The sequence below is a fragment of the Lipotes vexillifer genome, unplaced genomic scaffold, assembly GCF_000442215.2.
Source record: "Lipotes vexillifer unplaced genomic scaffold, Lipotes_vexillifer_v1.1 scaffold724, whole genome shotgun sequence".
NCBI lineage: Eukaryota > Metazoa > Chordata > Mammalia > Artiodactyla > Lipotidae > Lipotes > Lipotes vexillifer.
In genome coordinates this window covers 140,349-161,393 of record NW_006788746.1, presented here as the reverse complement: position 1 = coordinate 161,393, position 21,045 = coordinate 140,349, and the positions used below count along the sequence as shown (strand labels likewise).

The 21,045-nt window shown below is 36.8% G+C and overlaps 1 protein-coding gene across 6 annotated transcripts in view; it reads right to left on the bottom strand.

Annotated features, from left to right (window-relative positions):
• Positions 1-21,045, bottom strand: part of RAPGEF6 (Rap guanine nucleotide exchange factor 6) — a 222,020-nt gene that overhangs the window by 166,451 nt on the left and 34,524 nt on the right. The gene's annotated exons all lie outside the window — the stretch shown is intronic.

Here is a 21,045-nt window from a genome sequence, read left to right as displayed (position 1 = left end):
TAGCCCCCACTGGCCACAACTAGAGAAGCCCGCGCACAGCAATGAAAACCCAACGCAGTCAAAAACAAATAAATAAATAAAAAATCGTGAGTGGTTTCAGACAATGTCAACTTGATATGTTCATTATAAAGTTTCCTCTCAAATTTCCATCTGTTAGTTTTAGCATCCATTTTTGATCAGTGACTAGACCTAAAGTATTATCAGGGGCTATTGAAAAAGGCATTTTATAATTCTAATTATTCCTACTGAATTTTTTTAAACATCTTTATTGGAGTATAATTGCTTTACAATGGTGTGTTAGTTTCTGCTGTACAACAAAGTGAATCAGCTATACATATACATACATCCCCATATCTCCTCCCTCTTGCGTCCCCCTCCCACCCCCCCATCCCACCTCTCTAAGTGGCCAAAGCACCAAGCTGCTCTCCCTGTGCTATGCAGCTGCTTCCCACTATCTATCTATTATACATTTGGTAGTGTATATATGTCCATGCCACTCTCTCACTTCGTCCCAGCTTACCCTTCCCCCTCCCCATGTCCTCAAGTCCATTCTCTATGTCTGTGTCTTTATTCCTGTCCTGCCCCTAGGTTCTTCAGAACCATTTTTTTGTTTTGATTCCATATATATGTGTTAGCATACAGTATGGAGGTTCCTTAAAAAACTAAAAATAGAAGTACCATATGACCCAGCAATCCCACTACTGGGCATATACCTAGAGAAAACCATAATTCAAAAAGAGTCATGTACCACAATGTTCACTGCAGCACTGTTTACCATAGCCAGGACATGGAAGCAACCTAAGTATCCACTGACAGATGAATGGATAAAGATGATGTGGCAGGGCTTCCCTGGTGTCGCAGTGGTTGGGAGTCCGCCTGGCGATGCAGGGGACACGGGTTCGTGCCCCGATCTGGGAAGGTCCCATGTGCCGCGGAGCGGCTGGGCCTGTGGGCCGTGGCCGCTGGGCCTGCGCGTCCTGAGCCTGTGCTCCGCACAGGCGGGAGAGGCCGCGGCGGGGGGAGGCCCGCGTGCCGCCAAAAAAAAAAGAAAAAAAAAAAAGATGATGTGGCACATATATACAATGGAATATTCTCAACCATAAAAAGAAATGAAATTGGGCTATTTGCAGTGAGATGGATGGACCTAGAGCCTGTCATACAGAGTGAAGTCAGAAAGAGAAAAACAAATACCGTATTCCTACTGAATTTATCAGCTAGAGTGCTGATATAAAGAAACACTCCCTTGTGCACCACAACTAGAGCCTGTGCACTACAACTACTGAGCCCTCGCACCTCAACTAGAGAAACCCGTGTGCCGCAACTAAGACCCGAAGCAGCCAAATACATATTTAAAAAAAATAGCAACACACTCCCTCATCAACTATTTGAGTTCCTGGTACAATAATTTACACAAGAAAGGCATGAGAAAAGCTGCAATGGAGATGACATGATTGTATATTAAGTAAATTCTATACATTCTGTTTTTAGGGAATTCCCTGGCAGTCCAGTGGTTAGGACTTGGTGCTTTCACTGCTGTGGCCTGGGTTGATCCCTGGTCAGGGAACTAAGATCCTGCAAGCAGCATGGCATGGCCAAAATAAAACAAAATAAAGTATTAAAAGGAAAGAAATAAGTGAATTTACCAAGGTTGAAGGATACAAGCTTAATATCCAAAAGTCAACCCTTTTACTGTATGTTAGCAATGAAAAATCTGAAATATCTTTTAATTTCATTAAAGGCAGAATAAAAACACAGAAAACTTGAGATAAATTTACCAAAACATGCACAAGACCTGTACAAAACTGCCAACTAAAACACTATAAAACATTGCCAAGAAAATTAAAGATGTCCCAAATAAAATAAGATATATCCAGTTTATGGATTGAAACGTTCTACAAATTCAATATAATCAACAAGTTGCCTTAGAGAAACTGACACAATGATTCTATTTACATAAAAATGTAAAAGACCTAAAATAGCTAAACCAATTCTGGAAAACAAAAACAAAGGTGGAATATTTTCTATTTCAAGATATACTTTTATAAAGCTAGAATACTCAAGATAGTATGGCATCAGATTAACTTACAGATCAATAAAACAGGAGAGAAAACAAAATCAAACCCATATATACAAGTTCAACTGATTTTTTGACAAAAGTGCCAAGGAAATTCAATGGGGGAAAAGATATTATTTTCTATAAATGGTGATGAAACAACCAGATATCAATACAGAAAAAAAGATCTTAACACCATAAACAAAAGAAATGGGGCTTCCCTGGTGGCACAGTGGTCGAGAGTCCACCTGCCAATGCACGGGGCGCGGGTTCATGCCCCGGTCCGGGAAGATCCCACATGCCGCGGAGCGGCTGGGCCCGTAAGCCATGGCCGCTGAGCCTGCGCGTCCGGAGCCTGTGCTCCGCAACGGGAGAGGCCACAACAGTGAGAGGCCCGCATACCGCAAAAACAAACAAAACAAAACAAAAAAATTAGAAATGGATCGGAGAATATAAATGAAACAATGGAAATTATAAAATTCTCATCGCAACAGACTTTTTGTACATGTCCTAGACAAGGGTTAGGAAGCTTCCTTCCACATATCTAATATTTTAAAAATTTTATCATGAACGGGTTTTGGGTTTTATCAATCTTTTTTTCTGTTTACTGAAAAGATCATGTAGTTTTTGTCTATTTTCTTTACTAATGGAGAATACTGCATTCATTGTTTTATTGATGTTAAAATTCCTTGCTCTCCTAGGATAAACCCAATTTGGTCACAATGTCTAATACTTTTAATATTCCTAGATTTGATTTGCTGTTATTTTGTTAATGATTTCTGCATGCATATTCAAGAGAAATAACAATTTGAAGTTTTCTTATGATACTACATCATCAGGACAATACTATACTCATAAAAGAGATTGAAAATGTTCCTTCTTCCCCTATTTCTTCATTAAATATTTGAAAACACAAGCAGTAAAGCCATCTGGGCCTAGGCATTTCTTTGTGGGAATATATATAATTATTAATTTATTAATTTATTTACTTTTTATAAGTATATTCAAAGTTTCTAATTCTTTTTGAGTGCATTTACAGTCATCTTTTTAAGATTTGCCCAATTTGTTGGTATACGCTGGCTCATAAAATCCCCTAACAATACTTTTAATTTCTGTAGGATGGTAATATCTCCTTTCAATGCCTGATTTTAAAAATCTGTGTCTTCTTTTTTAAAAGATCAGTCTAATTCAAGGTTTAACAATTTTGTTGATCTTTTCAAAGAACGAGCTTTTCATTTCATTGATTTCTCTCTACTGTTTTTCTGTTTTTTATTTCACTGATCTCCACTCAAATTTTACTTCTGTTCACTGAGTTTACTTTGTTATCCTTATTGTTAAGCTGTAAACTTAAGATGATTGAATTGAGACCATACATTTCTCATAAAAGTGCTATAAATTTCCCTCTAAGGTCCTTCAGTTGAATTCCATCAATTACGATGCATGTTCATCTTCATTCATTTCAAAATATTTTCTAATTTCTGTTGTCAACTCTTCCCTGACCTATGGGTCATTTACAGAGGCACTGTTTCAATTTCCACATTCTGCTGATATTTATAATTCAACTCCAACATACTCAGAGGACAAACTCTGTATGATCTCAATCCTTTTTAATTTACTGAGACTTGTTTTATGTCCTAGAATATGCTCTCTATTGGAGAATGACCTCTTAAGTCTAAAAAAAAATTACGTATCAGATCAAAGTGGTTAATAATATTTAAGTTTTATCTTTATTAATTTTTCAGTCTAGCAATTCTATCACTTACTGAGAGTAGAGTTTTCAAATCTCAGCCATAACTGTTGATATGATTATGTGATTTTTCTTTAGTCTGTTGATGTGATGGATTAATTGATTTTTGATTGTTGAACCAGCCTTGTATACCTGAGTTAAATCCCACTTGGTTACAGTGTGCAATTCTTTTTATTCATTTCTACCACATCTCAATCTGGTTCTTATGTTTGCTCTGTGTCTTCCAACTGTGTCTTTTGCCCTTCAGAAGTCCTTGTAATTTTTTCTTGCTAGTCAGACACGATGTACTGGATAAAAAGAATTGCTGTAATTAGGCCTTTAGTCATATGCCAGTAAGGTATGAGGGAAGGGGAAGCATTTTACAGTTCTATGATTAGGTCTCAATTCTTTTAGTGAGCCTTTGCCTGTGGATTGTGAACTTCACACGTTTCTCAGTTTTTTTCCTTCTTTTAGGTGGGACAGGATTGCTAGAGTGGGCTAGCGCTGAGTTACTTCCCTTCCTTCATACAAAAAGCTAGAGCCAACATGAGTTGGGTATTCCCTTTCTGCAGGTCTGTTAGGCTCTGGTGGAATAGTTTCTCCTAACAGCAGACATTCTTAAGAATGCTCTGGCATATTTCAAAATGGTTCCTTTTTCCTTCCCCCTGCCAGAAGCACATGGGCTTTTTCTCTGTTATTTACCATGAGAACCTGGCAGAGACCCGTGAGGTAAAACTCAAAGTGTGGAGATCCCTTCAATGACTGTGTCTTCCTGGATTTTTTAACTCTCAGAGTAGTCCATGCTGAGCTTCCAGCAGTTCATCAATTACAGTTCAATTGGGGCTTCCCTGGTGGTGCAGCAGTTGAGAGTCCGCCTGCCGATGCAGGGGACATGGGTTCGTGCCCCGGTCCGGGAAGATCCCACATGCCGCGGAGCGGCTGGGCCCATAAGCCATGGTCGCTGAGCCTGCGCGTCCGGAGCCTGTGCTCCGCAACGGGAGAGACCACAACGGTGAGAGGCCCGCGTACCGCGAAAACAAAAAAACAAAAAACAATTACAGTTCAATTTTCCCTACCCTGGCACTAGCTCTCTCAGAGATTGCTGCTTTAAATTTTGATTTTCTGTATTTGTCTGTCATTCTAATTTGGGGACAGCAGATTGCCCTTGTTACCTCACTTCCCTTATGGATCTAAGAAAGGTTACTGATTTTTCAGTTCAACTTTTTACTTGTTATTAGGATGGAGTGGCAATTTCCAAGATTCTTGCATGGCCTAGTGGAAACTGGAAGTCCAGGAATATTTTGAATCTACAGATTAATTTGGGGAGACTTGCACTTAATAATATTTCATCTTCCAGTGTATGAACATGGATTGTTTCTACATATATTTATATCTTCTTTAATTTCACTTAGCATTTTTCATTGTACAGTAAGTCCTCTACGTACAAAACTTCAAGTTGTGAAATTTCAAAGATGGGAACATGGGTTTGCATGTCCAATCACATAAGTTAGTTTACATGCCTGGCATACACTGTCACGTGCGTGCATTCTCTACAAGTGGTTGTGCTTTTGTGTACTTTACTGTATAGTACTGTATAAAGTACAGCAGTACAGTATCTTTATTTCAAGCCCAGGATGTCCGGAAGTAAGCATAAAAGCAGCGGTGATGTAGGTGGTACTGTACTGTTGTACTTTTCAAGGTACTGTACTGTAAAATTAAAAATGTTTTATTTTTTGTGTTTTTTGTTTATTATTTGTGTGAAAAGTATTATAAACCTACTACAGTACAGTACTATATAGCTGACTGTGTTAGTTGGGTACCTAGGCTAACTTTGTTGGACTTAAGAACAAATTGGACTTACGAATGCACTCTTGGACCAGAACTCATTCATATGTAGGGGACTTATTATAAAGGACTGTTATCTAAAACATACAAATAACTCTTAAAACAACAACAAGAAAACAAACAACATAATTAAAAAATGGGCCAAAGACCTTAACAGACACTCCACCAAAGAAGATATACAGATGACAAGTAAGCACATGAAATAATGTTCCTTATCATATGTCATTAGGGAAGTGCAAATTAAAGCAACAAGATACCACTACGCCTTATGAGAATGGCCAAAATCCACAACACTGACAACACCAAATGCTGGCTAGGATGTGGATCAACAAGCACTCTCATTCACTGCTGCTAACAATGCAAAATGGTACAGCCACTCTGGAAGACAGCTTGGCAATTTCTTACACAACTAAAAATATTCTTACCACATGACAGTAATTATGTTGCCTGGGTATTTACCAAAAGAGTTGAAAATTTATGTCCACAGAAACACTTGCACCTGTATGTTTCAGCAACTTTATTCATAACTGCAAAAACTTGGAAGCAACCAAGATATCCTTCAGCATGTGAATGGATAAATAAACTATGGTACATTCAGATGACAGACTTTTATTCAGTGCTGAAAGAAATGAGCTGTTAAGCTATGAAAAGATATGGAGGAAACTTATATGTATATTTCTAAGTGAAAGAACCAAATCTGAAAACACTACATACGGGTATGATTTCAACTATATGACACTGTGGAAAATGCAAAACTATGAATACAATAAAAGGCAGTGGTTGCCAGGGGCTGGCGGAAGGGAGGAATTAACAGGTAGAACTCAGAGGAATTTTAGGGCTGGGAAACTACTCTGTACAATACTATTGGGTTGGTCAAAATGTGACTTCGGCTTTTAAGTAAAAATAAAAGACACATTTTTCATTCTCGCCAAAAACTTTATTGAACAACGTATTCACTGTTTTGTTCCACTACCTTCTGACATTTTTCAGGCAACTTCATAATTCCATCTTTCCAAAACTTTTTATCTTTTTGAGCAAAGAACTATTCCAGGTGCCTTTTACAGTCTTCCAGAAAATGGAAATTTTTTCCATTAAGAGAATTTTGTAAAGACCGAAATAAATGGAAATCAGAAGGTGCCATGTCTGGTGAGTGCAGCGGATGAATGAGAACTTCCCCGCCAAGCTGTAACAGTTCTTGCCTGGTCATAAAAAAAACATGCAGTCTTGTGGTATCCTGATGGAAGATTATGCGCTTTCTGTTGACTAATTCTGGACACTTTTCATCAAGTGCTGCTTTCAGTTGGTCTAACGGGGAGCAGTACTAGTTGGAATTAATCGTTTGGTTTTCCCGAAGGAGCTCGTAATAGAGGACTCCTTTCCAATCCCACCATATACACAACATCACCTTCTTTGAAGACCAGCCTTTGGTGTGGTTGGTGGTGGTTCATTTCGCTTGCCTCACTATCTCTTCTGTTCCACATTATTGTACAGTATCCGCTTTTCATCTCCCATTACAATTTGTTTTAAAAATGGAACGTTTTCATTACGTTTAAGTAGAGAATCACATGCAGAAATACGGTCAAGAAGGGTTTTTTTGCTTAACTTATGTGGAACCCAAACATCAAAGCGATTAACATAACTAAGCTGGTGCAAATGATTTTCAACACTTGATTTGGATATTTTGAATATGTTGGCTATCTCCTGCGAGGTATAATGTTGACTGTTCTCAATTAATGTCTCGATTTGATCACTATCAACTTCAACTGGTCTACCTGACCGTGGAGTATCATCCAGCAAGGAATCTCCAGCATCAAACTTCACAAACCACTTCTGACATGTTCAATCAGTCACAGCACCTCCTCCAAACACTGCACAAATCTTTTTGTGTGTTTCAGTTGTGTTTTTACCTTTCTTGAAATAATAAAGCATAATATGACAAAAAATGTTGCTTTTTTCTTCCATCTTCAATATTAAAATGGCTGCACAAGAATTCACCAATTTTGATAAGTTTTTAAAAAATGCATGCTGATATTGACAGCTGTCACATACAATCTAACAAAATTGCTTCGAATGAAGTTTAAGACAACTAAGTGCTACTAGAGCCATCTTATGCGAAAAAAATGAATGAAACTTTTGGCCAACCCAATATAATGGTGGAAATATATTTGTCCAAACACAGAATGTACAATACCAAGAGTGAACCCTATCATAAACTATGTACTTTGGGTGATAATGATGTGGCAATGCAGGTTCATCAACCATAACAAATGTACAATACCAAGAGTGAACCCTATCATAAACTATGTACTTTGGGTGATAATGATGTGGCAATGCAGGTTCATCAACCATAACAAATGTACCACTTTGGTGAGAGAAGTTCATAATGGTGTAGGCTATGCATGAGTAGGGGCAGAGCGTATATGAAAAATCTCCATACCTTCTGTTCCATGCTGTAAACCTAAAATTGCTGTAAAAAACACAGCCTATTTTGAAATAAACAATCAATCATTTCTTATGAAAAACCCATCAGGATTTATAAATCAACAAGCAGATCCTTATATCTATATGGAAAAACAAAGGACCTAAAATAATCAAAACCATTCTAAAAATGATCAAAGTTGTGAGACCTACAATACTGATTTGACAACTTACAACAAGCCACAATAATTAAGACAGCAGATTGGTACCAAGACAGAACAATAGTTAAATGGAACAGAGTAAATATTAGTTCAGAATAAACAAACATATATACAGTCTACTGATTTTCAACAAAGGTACCGAGGCAATTCAATGCCTTTTCATCAAATAGCACTGGGTCAACTGGCTATCCTTAAGCAAAAACAAAAAGAAACAAAAACAAAATCAAAAGTGAAGTTATAGTAGACACAGGCCAAAATATAACAGCTGAAACTGAAAACCTTCTAGAAAAGAATCATAAGAGAAAATAATTGTGAGATTAGGTTAAACAAAGATTTCTTAGATATGACACCAAAACCTCAATCCTCTAAAGAAAAAACAATAAATTGAATTTCATCAAAATGCAAAATATTTGTGCTTCAAAAGACACTATGAAGAAAAGGAAAAGACAAGTCACAGAAAAAAGAAAATATACACAAATCATATATCTGATAAAGAACTTGTATCCAAAACATCTAAGTTCTTAAAACTTGATAAGACAAAAAAAACACAATTAAAAATCATACATCTCATAAAAAACTTGTATCCAAAGCATATAAATTCCTACAACTTGATAAGACAGACAATATAAATGAAAAATGGAGAAACACTTTGAACAGACATTTCAACAGAGGTATAGGAATGCTTAATAAGCACATGAAAATATCCTCAACAATACTAGTCACTACTGAAACACAAGTTTAAATCACTGAGATACTGTTAAACACATACTAGAATGGTAATAATCAAAAGACTGTCAATATCAAGTGATGGAGAGGATGTAGAAAAACTATATCCATGATATGTTCCTGGTCAGTATGTAAAATAATAGTCATCTTTTAAGCAATTTGCCCTGTTTCTCAAAACTTAAATATATATTTATATGACACAGAAGTTCCACCCCCAGATATCTACAAAAGAAACAAAAATACACAGCCCATGTAAAGCCTTGTATGTGAATCTTTATAGCAGCATTATCCATAAAAGCCCCTAAAATAAAACAATAAAAACTTTCAAAATTTTCATCTTCTCATGAATGGCTAGACAAAATGTGAAACTTTATAGAATAAAATACAATTTAACAATTAAAAAAAAGGAAAAGCTACAGCTGTTATGGACTAAAACAGGGATGAACCACAAAAACATGCTAAGTGAAAAAAGTCAAAACAAAATACCACTTTTAAATATTTGCAGGAGGTAGATATTGAGACAGAAAGTGTATCAGATTAACTGCAAAAGAGCATGAGGAACTTTTTCAAGTAATGGAAGTCTTCTAAAACTGTGGTGCACCAATGTATACATTAATTATAAAGTATTAAACTGTAAACGTATGATGGGTGAATTTTTTTTTTTTTTTTTTTTTGCAATACGCAGGCCTCTCATTGCTGTGGCCTCTCCCATTGTGGAGCACAGGCTCCGCACGTGCAGGCTCAGCAGCCATGGCTCACAGGCCCAGCCGCTCCGCGGCATGTGGGATCCACCTGGACCGGGACACTGCATCGGCAGGCGGACTCTCAACCACTGCGCCACCAGGGAAGCCCACGATGGGTGAATTTTATGCTATGTAAATTACACACCAGTAAAGCTATTTTAAGAAAACTGTCTGGGACCTTCCTCATGATGCAGCGGTTAAGAATCCACCTGCCAATGCAGGGGACGTGGATGGGTTCAATCCCTGGTCCGGGAAGATCCCACATGCCGCGGAGGAACTAAACCTGTGCACCACAACTACTGAGCCTGTGCTCTAGAGCCCGTGAGCCAGAACTACTGATCCTGCATGCTGCAACTACTGAAGCCCACGCACCTAGAGCCCATGCTCTGCAACAAGAGAAGCCACCGCAATGAGAAGCCCGTGCACCACAACGAAGAGTAGCCCCCACTTGATGCAACTAGAGAAAGCCCACACTCAGCAACAAAGACCCAACGCAACCAAAAATAAATAAATAAATAAAACTCTTATTAAAAAAAAGAAAACTACGAATATACAAAAGAGAATATTTACAAACTTGGAGTAGGCAAAGATTAGTTAAAACACATAAGTACTTCAAATAAAAGGAAAAAATCATCCTTTGGATGTTATCACACTTAAAGAAGTTACCACTGAAAAATAAAAAGGCAAGACACAATCTAGGGAAAATATCTGCAATACACATAACTCACAAAGAACGTTTATGTATGATATATAAATAACTAATATAACTCAAAAATAAAAAGACCACCTCAAAAGAATTGAGTCAACTTTCCACAAAAGATACATGAATGGTCAATAACTACATGCAAAAATGCTAAATATGATTAGTTATCATGGAAATGAAAATTTATACCAAAATGAGATCTCATTACATACACACCAGAATAGCTAAAATTAAAAGACTGACCATCATTTCAAGTGTTGAAGAGGATGCTGTGTAAATGGAATTCTCAAAAACTGGTAGTGGGAATGTAAATGATAAAACCACTCAACAAAACATTTTGGCAGTTTTTAAAAAAAGTTAAACATATCTACGATACAACTCAGCCACTGTACTCCTAGGTATTTACTTAAGAAAAAAAAAAAGCACCTTTTCATACAAAGATTTGTACATAAATGTTCACAGGTGCTTTATTTGTAACAGCCAAAAATTGGAAACAAACTTCATGTCTTTCGATAGATGAATGGATAAATACCTTGTGGTATATCCACACAATGGAATATACTGAGCAAATTTACAAAATGAGCTACTGATATACACAGCAACATGAAGGAATCCCCAAAACATTATGCTAAGTGAAAAATCTTAGCTATAAAAAACTATACAACATATTATTCCAATTATATAAAATAGTAGGAATTATATAAAATAGTAAACTGATCTATATGCCAGAAAGCAGAGCAGTGGTTGCCTAATGATGAGGGTGCAGGAAAGTAGAGATTACAAACAGGCAACTAGATAAAGGACATCTATGAAAAATTTAGAGTTATGATTATACTTGGTGAAAAACTCAATGCTTCCACCTTTCCATCACCAACTCCCCTTTTGGACTGAGAACAAGTAAAAGATGTCTACTTTCACTATGTCTCTTCAACATTGTACTGTAGTTTCTTCCCAGTGCAACAAGGCAGGAAAACAGGTGGGGGAGACGGGGCAGACATTCACATTAGGAAAAGAAAGAAGCAAAACTGTCTATTCACAGATGACAAAATCACTTATTTAGAAAATCCTAAAAACCTATAAAACAGGTACTGGAACTCATATATGAATTTAGTAAGGATACAAAATATAAGATCAACATATGCAACACCTGAACACTGAATACTACAAAACATTGCCGTGAGAAATTTAAGAAGACCTAAGTTAATAAGAGTGATGCACCTTGTTCATGGTTCAAGAGTTGACTGTTAAAATGTCAACATTCCCCAAACTGGTCTAAAGATTCAATGCATTCCCAAACAAAATCCCAGGCTTTTTTTTTTTTAATTAAACTGATTACAAAATTCATATGGAATTATAAAAAACCTTTAGTAACCAAAAGAACTTGGTGAAGTTGGAGGACCCATACTACCTTATTTTGTCATTTATGATAAAGCTACAGTTGTCAGGATAATGTGGTACTGGCACCAGGTAGAAAAATAAATCAATTAAATTTAAACATATATAAAATAAAAAGTTGAGATCACCGGTTTGCAGGGCAAAAATAGAGACACAGATGTAGAGAACAAATGTATGGACACCAATGGGGGAAACTGGCGTGGGGGTGGTGTTGGTGGTGGGATGAACTGGGAGATTGGGATTGACATATATACACTAATATGTATAAAATGGATAACTAATAAGAACCTGCTGTATAAAAAAGTAAATAAAATTCAAAAAAAAAAGTTCACACTCCAAAAAAAATTTTTTAACAAATATACAAAGGAAATTCAGAGAAAGGATAGTTTTGTCAACAAATACTGCTGGACTAATTGAATATGCATAGGTAAAAAACTGAAATTAGACCCATATATCACACCATGTAAAAAAAACTAGCTCTAAGTAGATCACAGACCTAAACAGATTATAGTAAAATCTAAAACTATAAAACTTGCAGAAGAAATTATAGAAGATAATTCTTAGTGACCTTGGGTTAATAAAATATTTCTTACATACAACAAAAGCACAGTTCATTAAAGAAAAAAAAACTTGATAAACTGCACTTCATCAAAATTAAGTTCTTCAGCACTCTGAAAAACAATTAACATGAAAAACACAATCCACAGATTGGCAGAAAATATTTGCAAGTTACACACCTGTTAAAGGACTTGTATACGGCATATATAAAGAACTTCTGAAACTCAAAAATAAGAAATTAAACAACTCTGCCAACACCCCCACCCCACACACACATAAGCCACCCTTCCCCAAATGGGCAAGATTCAAAAGGACACTTCAAAAAGATATATGATTGACAAATAAGCACATGAAAAGATGCACACCATCATTAGTCTTTAGGAAAATGCAAATTTAAATCACAATCAGATATCACCACATACAAATTAGGATATGTTAACTTAAAAATACTGACCTTACCAAGTGTTAGTAAGGATATGGTGTGGAACAGCTGGAACTCTCATGCACTGCTGGTGGGAGTATAAAGTGGCACAACAACTTTGGAAGTTTCTTAAAAGGTTAAACATCCACTACATCACTAGCTATTCCTAGGTATATACTCAAAATAAATCAAAGTATGTGTCTACATGAAGACTTCTAACCCAGCCCCTCCATTGCTAAAAATTTACTCAAGAGAAATGGAAGCATATGTCCATATAAAGACTTGGACACAAATGTTCATAGCAACACTAGTTAAAAATAGGATAAAACCTAAATGTCCACCAGTAGTTGAATGCTAAACAAATAGTGATATATCCAAAAAAAAAGGATACTGCAATAAAAGTTAAATATTGATATGCATAACATGGATAAACCTCAACATGATTTTATTGAGTGTAAGAAACCAGAGAAGAAAAGAGTACATATTATATGCTTCACCTTATATAAAATTCTAAAAAATGTAAATTAATTTATAGTGACACCCCCCCCCCAAAAAATATCAGTGATTCAGTGATGTCTAGGGATGAAGGGACAGAGCAAGGAAGGATGAGCAAGGTTTACAAAGAGGCCTGAGGAAATTTTGATGGGGTTGGACATGTTCACTATCTTTACTGGTAGTTTTATGGGTGTAGACATATGTCAAACTTATCTAATTATAACTTTAAATATGTGCAGTTTAGTTTATGTCAGTTATACCTTAATAAAGTTGTTAAATAGGACAGACTTAAGAAACTGAAAATGCAAATCAAATGAGATAAAAATGCATGCAATACCTGTCAGCTTGCATCATGAATGTATTCAAGATTTCTACAATAATAAAGACTAATAACTCAACCTTAAAACAGGCACACGTGCGCGCGCGCGCGCGCACACACACACACACACACACACACACAAACTTAAAGAGATACTTCACAAAAGAATATAGGGGAAGCAATGGCCAGTAAGCACAAGGAAAAGTGTTCAATATCATTATTCAACAGGAAAATGAAAATTAAAACTAATTCACAGTGACTAGAATAGCTAAACTAAGACTGAGGACACCACATGTTGATGACTACGTAAAAACAGGAACAGAACTCTTATCCATTGCTGGTAGGAGTCTAAAATGGTACAACCACTGCGAAACACAGTTCAGCAGTTTCTCACTAATAGTTTCTCTATTAAACTTCAAGACACATTATAAAGCTATGATAATTACAACAATGTGGTATTCAAGCAGGATAAACAAAACATAATGGAATAGGAGCCCAGAAATAGGCACACAAACATGTGGATATTTGATTTTTGAAAAAGGTGGCACTGAATGAGAGTGGGAGAAGAACATACAGGAATCCACATGGAAAATCATGCAACACTATGCCATACTCAAAAACCAATTCTAAGTAGACTACAGGTCTAAATGTGAAAGGAAAATGAGAAAAATTCTAGAAAGTAAAAAAGGAAAATACCTTCATGATCTCAGCTACAGAAATATCTTTTAAGCAAAGAAGACAAAAAGGAAAAGACTGAATTGCTCTATTTAGAGTTAAGAACTTATGCTCATCCAAAGACATTACTAAAAGAATAAATAATACAAGGCACAGAGTAGGGAAAAGATATGTGTAATATAAATAACCAAGCAAGAATTTTTATTCAGAATACACAAAGAATTTCCACATCTCAATAACAAAAACACAATGCATTAGAAAAATGAGGAAGAGACTTGAAGAAGCACTTTACAAAAGAGGTTATTTAAATGAGAATGTACTCACTCATCAACAAGCAGTAATATGCAAAGCAAAACTAAGAGATACACACATACACACACACACACACACACACACACACACACAACACACTCAACAGAATAACTGAAATTAAGCAGTCAAAAAAAATAAATAAATGACAATACTAAGTGTTGTTAAGGATGTGGAACAATAGGAATTCTCATGCACTGCTCCTGGGTGTGTAAACTGGTACATCCACTTTGGAATACAACCTGCAATGAACAATTAAAGCTGAAAACAGGCACATCCTATAAGCCAACAATTTTCTGATAGGTATACCTACTGAAATGTAACATGTGCATCTAATGTACAAGAATGTTCACAGCTGCTTTACTTTTAATAGCCCTCAACTATGGAAACAATGAAATACTCTATGAGAATGAACTACATGCATAACACAGATGAATCTCATAAACATAACATTAGGCCAAAGAAGGCATAAAAAAAGGATGGAAGAGTATATTCCTATTAAGTTCAAAAGTAACCAAAACTAAACTACAGTACATATCCTCAGGCTAAAATTCTATAGCTATTCAAGATTGATTAAAATTTAGGAAAATGATGATCTTCGGGGGGAAAGCAAGAGAGTTGATTTGAGAAACGACAAGCAAGGATCCTTCCAGGGTGCTGACAAATTTCAATTTCTTGATCTGAGGGTAGTGATTAGGCAAATGTTCAATTTATACTAATTCATTAACATGTACATTTAGGTTATCTGCACTTTTCCCCATTTATTTCACAATAAAGGAGTTAAAACTACTGAATAAACTTCCTACTTCGGTCAGAAATAGGAAAAATAAGAATATGTATTTGTTTTTGTTCACATATATTTAAAAAATCTAGAAAGATATGTAAGACATTAATAAAAGTGGTTAGCTTTCTACACAGGTGGGTTGGTGTGGATAATAATAAAAGTGGGAAAAATACTTCTTAAAGTATAACTTGTTATACTGTTTTGACTTTCGAACAGTACAAATTCATTACTTTGTCAAAAAAATATTATTCTAAAAATTACGTTTTTAGAAAAAGGACAATGCTATTTACAGTGCTGGTGAAAGGTGATTAACCCTTCCCAACTTCAATGACTAGAAGAGTGCCTGACACATGCAGGCACTCAATAAATATTTTCTAAATGAATTATCTCTCAGTGCTTGAGATATTCTGACTGAAATACCTGTTCCCTCCTTCTTTGCCAACCTAATCCTGCTTATCTGTAGAATCCATTTCCACAGTTGCCTCCCCAATAAAGTTTTCTTCTCATGTCACACAACAAGGGCCCTTTTTAAACAAAGCAGTCAAAAAAAATAAAAAAATAAACAAAGCAGTCATCCCATTCCACCAAGTTAAGTCAGTCTTTGTTTCTTAATGCCAGTGTCTTACATGGAGATGACGATCAATGCTTATTTGCTGCATAAATGAATGTTTCAATGAATACACACATTAAATTTTATTTAAAAATCACAGTATGGGACTTCCCTGGTGGCGCAGTGGTTAAGAAGCTGCCTGCCAATGCAGGGGACACGGGTTCGAGCCCTGGTCCGGGAAGATCCCACATAACGCGGAGCAAATAAGCCCATGCGCCACAACTACTGAGCCTGCGCTCTAGGGCCCGTGAGCCACAACTACTGAGCCTGCATGATACAACTACTGAAGCCCGGGCGCCTAGAGCCCATGCTCCGCAAGAAAAGAAGCCATTGCAATGAGAAGCCCACGCACCACAACGACAAGTAGTCCCCGCTCACCACAACTAGAGAAATCCCGCACACAGCAACGAAGATCCAACGCAGCCAAAAATGACAAAAAAAATTTATTTTTAAAATAAATAAATAAAAATCACAGTAATGAAGTCCTTGTTTTCTTGAGCTACACTGAAAATTTACGGTGACAAAAAGAAAATGGACTCAATTCTAGAAAAAACTAAATCCGTTTCAAAAGAATGACATTTCAGATTTGATTTATTCCTTTTCTCCTTTGTTTATTGTAAACTGTAAAATATATTTTATTGGTTTAAATTACATATAAAACTTCATTACAAGATAAGGGGCTGCACTTTAGATGCTTCATTAAAATATATGCAAACTAGAGTTTAGGTGATAAATGCTATAAAAATTCAAGGACCTGCCCCCTCAGTCAAATTTCTGGGAGTTCCATAATTTGGGGTATGACAACGTATCACCTACAAGGTGAAATACAAGTTGCTGCACCTCATACTATCTAGCACAAAAGAAGAGACACAATGTTTGGTTAGTTTTCTCAGATTCTGGAGGTAACACATAAAGTGTGCTACTTTGACCCATCTTCAGAGTTGCCCATAAGGCTGCCGCCAAGTTCAGGACACAGTAGAAGCCACTCTACTACTCGGGCCTTATGATCCAGCATATCCAATGATGGATTATTTAGTGTTCACGGCAAATAGTGATATTCTAGGGAGTGTCCGACAAGCACTAATATGAGAATGACAGTACAGGTCTCTAGAATTTCTGAAATATCCATGCTCTCTTCTGCAAATAACATTCTACTTTCCAGAAACAATTTCTGGCTTGCTACTGGGCAAGGTAGAGGCTGAATGCCTAACCATGGGACATCAGGTGACTATGCAGCCTGAACTTCCTATCATGAACTGCATTCCTAGCCATAAGGGTTGGGCATGAGCAGTAGCAATCTATTATCAAATAAATATGGTATATAAGAGATCAAGTTTACCCAGGTCCAGAATAAGTTGCATGAGCAGGTGGCTCAGACTCCTTCAACACCAATTCCTGTTGCATTGCCTCCTCCACTTCAATCTGTGCCTATGCCCACCCAGGGAGTCCCTTATGACCATGTGACTGAGGAAGAAAAAACTTGAGCCTATTTCACAGATGAGTCTGCACAACATGCTAGTACTACCCCAAAGTGGACAGCCCCACTCAAAGGTGACCCTGAAGGAAGGTAGTGAAGGAAAATCCTTCTAGGGAATAGAACTTCAAGCAGTACATTTGGTTGTCCATTTTATCTGGATTGAGAGAGGCCAGAATTATTAGATCAATATCTAAACATTCATGGGGGCAGTTACTAATGGTGTGGTTGAATAGTCAGAGACTTGGAAGGAAAAGGACTGGAAGACTGGTAACAAGGAAGTCTGGGAAGAGGTATATGGAAGGACCTCTTTCAAAATGGATACAGACTTTGAAGATACCTGTGTCCCCTGTGAATGCACAAAGAGCATCCACTGTACAGGTAAACAAAATAACATGCTCTACGGATGTCAAACTCTTTCTCCCCAGTCAGTGCTTGTTCAATGGGCCCACAAATGAAGTGGCTATTGTGACAGAGATGGAAAATATGCAGCGGCTCAACTGCCAATGCTACTGCTGGGTACCTAATCTGCCAACAGCAGAAACCAATACTGAGTCTCTGATATGGAAGCATTCCTCAGGAGGACTATTTAGTCACCTAGTGGCAGATTATTTACACTGGACCTTTTCTATCATGGAGAAGGACTATATTTGTCCTCACTGGAACAGGCACATATTCTGGAAATGATCTGCCTTTCCTGCCCATAATGCTTCTGTCAGCACCACTATCCACAGGCTCATAAAATGCCTATCTATTGCCTTGGCACTCTAGACAGCATCATTTTCAATCAAGGTACTCATTTTGCAGCAGCAGAAGTACAGCAATGGTTTGTCTCCCCCAACAGCCAGAATACATGGGTCTGATATTCAAGGCATGGAAACAGGAGTGGCTCTTCTCACTGTTATACTTAATAACTCATTCACAGAACTTTTACTTCCCCTCCCTAAAACTGTGAGCTCTACTGGTTTTGATTCTTAGTCTTAGATTATGTATAGCTATGGAAACACAGCAACAGTTCCACTGAATTAGAGACTTCCACCTGGCCGCTGAACCAAAAGGCAGGAAAAGGGGTTATTCTACTGGCCTGAGTGATTGATTCCAATCACCAAGGAGAAACTGAGTTGCTGCATACAATGGGGGCCAGGAGAACTACATCTGAAGCTCAGGGGGTTCATTGAGGCTCCTTGTAGTACTTTCAAGTCTGCTGTTAAAGGTTAATGGAAAACTAATGGCAACCAAAAGACGGGGGGTGGGGTGGGCAGGATAATTAAGGATCCTTCAGAAATGAAAGTTTTGTGCCCATCAACAGGTAAAGAACGCAGAACAGCTGAAATTCTGGCTGAGGCTGGAAGTACTGAATGGGTGGTGAAAAAAAGGAAGCGAGAGATACCAACTACGGGCTTGTGAGCAGTTACAGAAACAAGGACTATATATTGTGTATATGTCTGGAGTTGTGTAAACATTAACCATTTTCTTCTTCCCTCTCTTCCCCATATTTATTTTATATATAAGTTGTTGGAGGTGAACTTTACAAAGTAGTTTGTAGTTAATAGAATATTCAGAGTACTGTGATGGAATATGTAATTAACAGCGAGTAATGACTGTTGGGACTGTGCATCTCCTTATTTTGGGGAGAGAGTAGGAACTTGTTTACTTATATGAACGATAGCTACATCTTGTTAGGTGGAAACAGAGTTGGATGGAAGCTCAAATGTGTTCAGAATGAAAACTGAGTAACCAAGAGAGTGGACTGTACCATTCATTTATTGCCTCTGAAGTTCAAATGTATTTGCTCTCAGTTTCAAATTTACTTTGTAATAAAGCATCTGGATTTAGTCAAGATTCTCCGTTGGCCAGCTGGAAATGTTAAAGCTCTGTCAGTAAACGGTGCTAGTACCAGGACACCGCAGTAGGAAAGTATTCTTTGCTCTGCGGGGTATGTGTGTGTAAAGCAAAAGGACGTCCTATCTCCAGCCTCAGGGCCCATCTGCACCCTGGGCCGAGTGAGGGAGGATTTTATTGCTTACAGGTCCTGGTCAGAGGATCTCTTCCTGCCAGCCTTGACTCAATAACTGTGTACAGCTCTGGCCCAGGGCAACCAAGTGAACTTCTCCATTAGCTATTGGGCTACAAGTAACATATTCACCAACAAGTTCTGAATTTCAGTTTTGGGGAGAGGGCTCCCCTTTCAAGTTTGTTCCTTCCTTGGGTACTCTCTCCCTTAGTTCCTTTATCCCTCTTAGTACCTAACTTCTTAAAGTACTTAATAATTCTTTAAACTGTCCCTGTTCAAATTACTGTGTGGTTTCTGTCTACTCACTGATAAGGGAGTAACAAATACCTTAATATCTAGAGAAATAGGCTGTATTTTTATAACCTAGAAAACTACTATTATTCCTTGTCTTATACTAGGTAGTGCTCATATCTGTTGATTACCATAATGATCATATCCCAACGCTATTATAATGAACAGAAGCCAAAAATTATTTGATGCTTAATATATGCTAAGCATTATTCTATGTATTTTATTTGTATTGACTCATTTAATCCTAACAATAACCTATTACAAGTATCTCTCAAACACAAAATATAAATCTCCTACCTAGGAACTGCTCTCTAAATAACGATTAAATAGACTTCTACAATCATGTTTGCTGTGAAGTTCATGATGGTTACATTAAAGCATTCCATGACTTTATTGTTTTAAAATCTCATACTATCAGGAGTTCCCTGGCAGTCCAGTTGTAAGGACTTGGTGCTTTCACTGCCGTGGGCCCAGGTTCAATCCCTGGTCAGGGAACTAAGATCCCACAAGCTGAGTGGTACAGCTCAAAAACAGAAAAAACAAAACAAAACAAAAAAAAACTCATACTATCAATTATTTAAAAGATAAACTTCATTGTCTTGATCACAAACTCATGGTGAATTATTGTGGCTGATTAATGGCTACATGAAGTCCTTGACTATTCCTAACAGCAGAAAAGGGTGATAAAATATTCAAAAGAACAATACTAATAATCTTAAAATATAACTGTAGTCAGTATCAACCCAGCTTATTCTGTGTCAGTAGCTAACTCATTACAAATCACTAAAGTGACTTTCAGAAACATAACAGAAAGGAACAATACCCAAAAGGCTTAAATAACCAAGAACTATTATGTATTTTATTTGTAAAAACAGTCAACAATATGCTTTATACTACTAATGAAGAAGTACAGATTTCATTTAACCAAAAGTTGATGATATAAAGTTTCAAGAATAAAGACATGGCTTTAAAAATGGCATCAAAACTGAGATGTCTCGTACCATCTGTCAAGTAGAATGTACCTTGATACTTAAATTTAATAGTTTTGCAACTAAATTAATTTAGCTGCAATTAGAAGTCTTACCTTAAAAGCCTAAAAATCTCTTCTCAACATTATTGGGAAAGTCACCAAAAAATTACAAATTATAATTTGAGGCCCCAAAATCTTAAGAATTACTAACAGACCAAATTCTCTAAGAATACTATATCTGATCATCTTTCCAACCACTCTTCTTTTACCTAATAATTCTGATGATGATAATTAC